Source organism: Triplophysa rosa, linkage group LG1 (assembly GCF_024868665.1).
Source record: "Triplophysa rosa linkage group LG1, Trosa_1v2, whole genome shotgun sequence".
Classification (NCBI taxonomy): Eukaryota; Metazoa; Chordata; class Actinopteri; order Cypriniformes; family Nemacheilidae; genus Triplophysa; species Triplophysa rosa.
The window spans coordinates 11,647,040-11,654,802 of NC_079890.1; positions in this window are offsets into that span (position 1 = coordinate 11,647,040).

Consider the following 7,763-nt stretch of genomic DNA (forward strand, 5'->3'; position numbering starts at 1 on the left):
TCATTTGTAACTGCAGTTACGAAACAATGGAGGCGCTGTTTCGTTACCAGCAGTTTGACGCTGAAGAGTTCAGTAAAAGAGCTATATTAGGAACTGTATTAGCTGTGTTTCACGGCTGTTCAGTTTTACATTCAATTTACATTTTCTTGAATTTCTTGAAAAGATTTCCTAAATTAACTTGCTGTACATCATTATAATATTTTTAGCTGTGAAGTTGGGTCGTTGAATCAGCGTTATTCTGTACACAGCGAGTTCGCCAGTATGAACGCACATTGTGATCAGAACGACTCGCAAACAAATGACTCCTTTGAACCAATTCGTTTACACAGAATGTAAGAGATCAGTGATTCGTTCAAAGCTCAGTGAACTACAAGAGAACGTATAGGATATGAATGAGCTTTGCTCATTTAGTTAGACTGGTTACTTATGGGCTAAAAAGTCTAAAATTTTCAACTTTTCTGTTTGATTGAATAAATTTAATGCTTTATATAACTTATTCGTTTTCATTTCATCAAATTTTTTTAGAACTTTAATATAAGTGTTTTGTTAAGACACTTATCCCATGTTTTTCATTTGGGAATTCATTATTATATATTTTTTAATTAGTCAGTATCTGTGTTTATTAAGCTTAGTTTTCCCCTGTCACTTTGACTGGGGGTGAAAATTTGTGTGCTTTGAGGAGGAAGAAAAATAATGGTTGCAGTAAAGTAAAATGGTGCATAGTTGGGGCCCCCATACATGGATTTGCCTGGGGCCCCCAAACCACTAAATCCGCCTCTGCTTCAAAGTGTAAAATAAAATCTTAAATGAATGCAAAGAGTTGTGAAAATGGGAGTGCGGTGAAGGTCAGATCTGCATTCTGGGGCAGCTCTTAAAGGGGCCGCGTTCTTAAACGTGCTGCTGTGACTCCTGTCACTAATGTTAATCAAAGAACAAAATCAAAGAAGAAATCAATGTGATTTTGTAGCTTTAATGAGAATTCTTCTGCATTTCATTTATAATTTAGCATTAAAGACTGTAAAGTGTCCTTCAATTTCTGTATATTTCTTACATGATAGCTCTCAATTATACTGTTGAATGGCTATAATTAATGTTAAAATAATCAATTTAATAGAGACATCAGTTACAGTACTAATATCAAAATGTTAGCTTTCATAAAATGACGCTGTTAAAGAAATATGTTGTTTCTACATCAATTTGAAGATTAAATCTGAAATTATTCAAATATAAAAGTATATTTTAAAATATTATTGTTATGTGTGATTAATCGTGATTAATCACAGAAAAAATGTGTGATTAATCCGATTATTTTTTTTAATCGATTGACAGCACTAGTTATTTCTGAAATTATAAGTAACAGCTCAAGCGATTGCGCCGCAATAGCCTGTTCCAGCATCTCAAACTTCACAGACTGTTCATTATAAAAATAAAATAGTTATTGCCATTATAATTATTATTCGTTCTTTTTAATGAAATATATGCAGGCAACAGGTCAGCACGAACGTTTTCCATTAGGGCTTGATGAGGAGAGGGATCTGCGAAATGAGGTGCCGGATCGGACTTTGGTGGTGTCGGTGAATGTTCCGGCCTGAACATTCTGAACAACAGGGTTTAACCGATTCAGGGTTAAACCCTGAATACAGCTTTAAAAAAATAAAATAAAACAATAATAGTCCAAGCATGTCAGAATTGGTAACGCTTTAGATTACTACCCGCAAAGAACTGTGTAAGTAAACTGAATTTACGGTGTAAGTTTTGGAAATTACAGTGTACCTACGTGTAAGTATAGAGGAAAAATATGTTAAGTTCGGGTAATAAATGGGTAACAACCAGACATACAACCCGCAAAGAACTGCTTAAGTAAACCTCAATTTACAGTATAAGTTTTGGTAATTATAGTGTACCTACACAGCAAAATCGCCAGTGTTAAAAATGGTCAAATTAACACTCACAGTGTTTATATAATACAAACTTTGAGAGTGTGGATTATATATACACTGTGTGTGTTAATTTGACCTTTTTTAACACTGGCAATTTTACTCTGTATGTGTAGGTATAAGGAAACAATATTTTAAGTTCGGATAATAAAGGGGTAGCAACCAGATATAAGTGGGGACTGTTTTTGTTCCACGAAGTTACAGGGTAAGAACAATAAATATACACACAATCTGATATCCTTGACTCTGAAACCTTTATTTAAAAACAACCCGCAACAATAATGTACATCTACAGTAGGCTACATATCAGTAGGTAAAGGGGAACAATATGCAAAGTTTGGGGAATAAAGGGGTAAGAGTCAGGACATTAAAATATTAAAACTAAGACTTTTAAAAAAAAGGGGTAACTATTTTAATATTATGTGTGTAGCCAAGTGGCTGACTAGTAGTGACTACGCCACCCCAAGTCAATGGGGAAAACAACCTAAGGAAACGCACACGTCCACTCCATTCGAGTGAAAAGGCAAGAGGCGCGAGTTCTAGTACAAAGCGAATGTTTCTTTTTATTAAAGAAGAGAGAATTTGGCCAAGAATCGATTAAAATCACAATGAATCAAGGAAAACAAAATACAATAACCAAAAATCACAATAAATGTGTCACGGTCCTGCCTTCTTGTTTCTGAATTTCTAGTCGTGTGGCAGGATCGGGACAGAGCCCTTAGGTTTTATGTGAGAAAGCCATGGGTTGTTTACGTTTTTACATCTCATGTGCTTTCTCGTGTCTTGTCATTGGCCCAGCCCCTCTCGTTTCCTGTATTGCTTCCCTACCGTGTCTAATGTTCCCCACCTGCCCTCGTCTATTATCCTTCGTTTGTCTTTCCTATTTAATACCCTCATGTTTCAATGTCCTGTGTCGGTCATTGTATGTGGTTGTTGTGCCTCTGTTGTGGTTGTGTGTGTTTGTATGCCTTGTTTACCAGTGTTCACAGTATTCATGCTCGTGCTCGTGTTCCCGCTGTCTAGATCTTGTCCAGTCCAGTAAGTGTGCAGTTTAGTTTATTTCTAGTTGTAATACGTTCGAGATAATGGAAGGAAGGAGACAGGGTCGGCGTAGCTGGTAAGTGGTTTATTAACTCAAAAGAAAACACCAAGCAAAAGGAAATAATATTTAAAGTGGCCTCCTGGCACAATCGCTTGTACTCTCTGTACAGCGCGGGTTTCTCTCGCTCCAGCTCTCTCGATCTCTCACCCTGTATAGCCGCGCTTTCCTCTCCCTTTGTCCTCCCCTCATGTTGGCTTTTATTCTCTTCTCGCCAATCACTGAAACAAGAGACAGGTGTTTATGATCATCCTTTGACCTACTTATTTCCCGCCGGTTTCCTGTCCCTTTCTCTCCAAACTTTGCTGGACCACGCCCCCCTCACCACACTAGTGTTGTTATGTCAGTTTATTGAGAGTTAGTCTACGTCCTTGTTAATCCTGTCATTAATGTTATACCCCATCGTGGGTCTTTGTTTTGTGTTTTTTGGTTTAAATAAATATCCTTTTTGTTAACCCCTTATCTGCTGCCTGCAATTGGGTTCCACCTGTTTCATGACAAAATGTAAACCAAACAAGGGACTGAGGCGTCCTGTGGAAGGAACGGGCTGACACATGGCACTAATTAGCAAAGAGCAACCACACCAATCAAAATCACACTAAATGCACAGCAAATTATAACACAGCAATAGTGACACAACAATCTTTGATACAGTAACACCCTTGGTGCAATAAAGGGTCAGCCCACCTCAGGACACACTCAGCTCCTGTTAAACCCAAAGAAAACATCAAGCAATACAACAAAACAAAAACACTTCCAAAAGAATCAATAAGGAGAAGTTTACCAAAGAAAACAAAATGCACAGTCAAATCCTACAGTCACCCTATCTAAATGAAAGGCCACAATATTACCAAGTGACCAATTCTGCCATTGCAGTGTAGCAATACTCAAGATTGATGAATCATAATGAAGCAGCACCAACATACACGAGTAGGAATCACAAAAAACAGTATAGATTGCGTAGCTCGATACTAATCAAAGTTATAAGATCGCAAAATAATTGACCACCGCCACCATAATTGCATGGCAGTAACGAGCAGAATAACCACACGTGTGGTGACAGTAATAACTACAAATAAAAGAAAACAAGACACAAAATAACAGGAACCACAGAGATAACTTGGTTCCCCACAAAGCAGCAGCGTGGTTCCAGGAATAGCTGGTAAACAGGAAAATGTCACGATAACAGTTCTCACCAACCTGTTCTAGCAAGAAAAAGTATGCGTTACCAATTTCGCTTTACTAACATAAAAGTATCTAACCAAAGCGGTTTACATACCCAATGATCCGCTGACGTATTGTGCTGTAATATATACAAAACTCGTACAAGAGAAGAGAACTCTTTAGTCGCTACCGCAACCATAGCTGATACTCCGACATCCGTTAAACAGAGGTGCTAAAATGGGAGCCCTAGAGGCAAACCACACTGAAACAAGCATATACATTATGAATTAAATACACCTTACATCCCTCGATGCACCAAAAGCTTACCTGGAAATGAGCAGCATGCTACGCACAGTACATCTCCACTGTCACACTTAAAGGCGCAGTTTTTGATTTACAGCGGCCACTAGCATTGTATTATAGATTTGCAACGAATCTCTCAGTCCAAACACGACGGTGGCCACCACAGTACAAAAAGAGGAGCTATGGATCACGTATCATCCGTGATCCGTTTCACCATTATAATGCAGGGGAGAGGAAATGCACGTTGTAGAGTTGTTTGTCCGTTTAGGGCTGCTGTACAAAACATGGCGGTGAATTCAATGTATGTAGACCTGCTCTGTATGTAGATATAAACAGCTTATTCTAAGGTATTACAAACATAATGGTTCATTATGTTAGGCCTTTATACACCACTGAATGAATAGTTTTGTATATTACATTGCATTTCTGTCAATAGATCCTCATAAAACCCTGTATTGTTCCTTTAACAGACCACAATGCCGCATAATCACAGCCACAAAGAGGCACACCGTTAGAAGGGATGTAGTCACGTCACACACACCACATCTCAGTGGCCTAAGGTAACACTGAACAAACAAGAGTAACTTTTAAATATAACAAAACAGCCAGGCTAACGGCTAAAGCTACAAACACATACCTCCGTGATCCACAAAGAAAAAGAGGGGCGGGTCCTTGACCATGACATATTCAAAGAGACATAAATCACAGGTATTTATACCAAACAAAGCAGTTGCTCATTGGTCACACATTAAATGATTGTGACGTCTTTCGTCACAAGCTTCACTACACGTGGTTTGCATGACCTACAGTAGGGTATGCTAGACAACAATGGGAGAAAGTTAGCGTTAGCACGAGTTCCATATCGATCTGGGCTGTCTGTCAACAAATTTAACAGAGTTTTGACTAGAATAGTTTTTATTTTATTAATTTTAGGATTTTTGGTCACAAAAAAATCATGCTAATTATGAATGATTTATTTTGATAAGTTTTAATGTGTAAAATATGTGAAAAAAAAGTTGACCTTTTAAGCGTCCCGGAATGAAAACGTTTAAGAGCCCCAGCTGTACAGTATGCGTCACGATTTGGTAAGGGAAGAACCCAGATGCAGGCAGCAAATACGGGGTTAACACAAAGTATTTATTAAATAATAAAACAAAAAACCCATGATGGGGGAACAAACAGTATAACAAAAAGACTTCTCAAAAGGGTAAACAAAAACTTACCACTAGGGGGCAAAACAGGAACTTAAGCAAAAATAAACAAAACTCACAATGAGGGACAAGGCAGGGACGAGGCAAGGCAAGGCAGGAATGGCTAAAAACGAACACGATACAACGAATACTGAACATAGAACAACGTACGAGGAACAATGAAACGACACGGGACAGGAAAAACAGAAGCTCTAAATAGGAGAATACTAACGAGGGATGATAACACAGGGAGGGTGACGGCAGGTGCCAGGGATCAAACATTTGATGTTTTTGATGAAATATACTTCATCAATTGATCCATAGTTTTGTCTTTAACATTTGTATTGTATGATATTTTTACAAAAGCAATAAGCTGCTTGAGGCCAGTGCTGTATCGTGAATTAGACACGACTGAAGGGGTTGCAAGCAGCTATTTTTTAGCACCCTTAAGCGTACAATGTACAATAAATATACACAAATAGATATCCTACACTCTGCAGCATTTATTGTGAAAACAACTTATTTACATTATAACTTATAACACATGTACCGTACTTTATTTAAATGAACTGTTCACTAGTGTTAAGCAAGAAGGTGAGGCTGTGCTGTAGCTATTGTGAATAAGTCACGGCTGTAACTACATAGTAAAAGGGGAGTAAAAAATCTGACTTCATTTTACGGCCCGCAGATGTTATACTTAGGGCTGTCGCAATTAACCGACAATAAATATCACGTGATTTATGCACAGCTTTTGAGTGAAGTATGGGAAAATGCTGCTGCATCCGAAAGCCAGAGGGCACTCTTGTGCGGAAACTCCAAATATGCACTGCAGAAGAAGACCATAACACGATCATAATCTTTTTATCACTGTTACTCAAGCCTCATTAGGTATTTTTATGATAATAAAGTATATTTATAATGATCATGTTTGACGGGTGTTGCTTTTTCAAATGCACATTATAAGCGACTCAAACTCGCACTGCTTTTAGATCGAGCAGCATTCCCTACTGATCCCAGAGCCGTGCTTCACGGACACATTGCATATCGCAGCCAGCTTGATTTCAATAGGATTTAGTGGTATCGCGATAAATTATCGTGCAGCCCTAGTTATACTTAACCTGTAACTACATAGAACAAGGGGTAACAAGCACCACTTACCATGTAACTACACAGAACAAGGGGGTAACAAGCACCACTTCAATTTACGGCCCGCAGGAGTTACACTTACCCTGTAACTACACAGAACAAGTGGAAAGAAGCACCACTTACCCTGTAACAATCCGAAACAAGAATATTTGCCCATTAATTACAGAGAAAAGTACTCCTATTAAAAAAAAAATGTTTTAATTACACAGTATATTTGCACTGACATACAAGTATCTCATTATTTATTTATTATTTACATATCCTGAGAACTGCTGAAAAGAGGTGATAGTTAAGTTGGGCAATAGGTGTGTGTGTGATGGGGGGTTTGGTCTATTTAATACATAACTTTACTAAGGTAAGTACTAAGTAGCCTACATGGGAAATTCTAAATAAAATAATTTCTTTTTGCTGAACGTTCAGTTGTTAAGTAATTTTCATCATGTATTCTGTAATAACAGAATATGCTCCCTGTGGTTCAAAAACCCTTGGCCTAGTGTAATTCCTATTTATTATTACAAAAGTAGGCATTTTCCCCCAAAACGTAAGATTGTTTAGCATAGCAGGTCAAGTATACCAAGTAATATTAGAATATGTGCTCCTATAGTAGTTTTGCAAAAGTCATTATGAATGATTTGTAATTATCCAGGGTTTTGCCACTTATTTGCGCTTTTTTGTTGTTATTGTGAGAGGAATAAAGGACGGCATTTCTCGCGTGAGATTCTTATCGCACTTAGAACATGCTTTACACGACGCGCTTATGCATGTGCTGGTGACAGTTGGCCAGAGGTGATATGCTTTAAAAAGTTTAACGTACTGGTGTTTTTTAACGTTTCGCTTCAGACATTAATTAATCCATCCATCGGGTCTGTATGGATTACTGACATTATGGCTGTGTGCTGTTTGATCCTTCAATTTATAGGAACC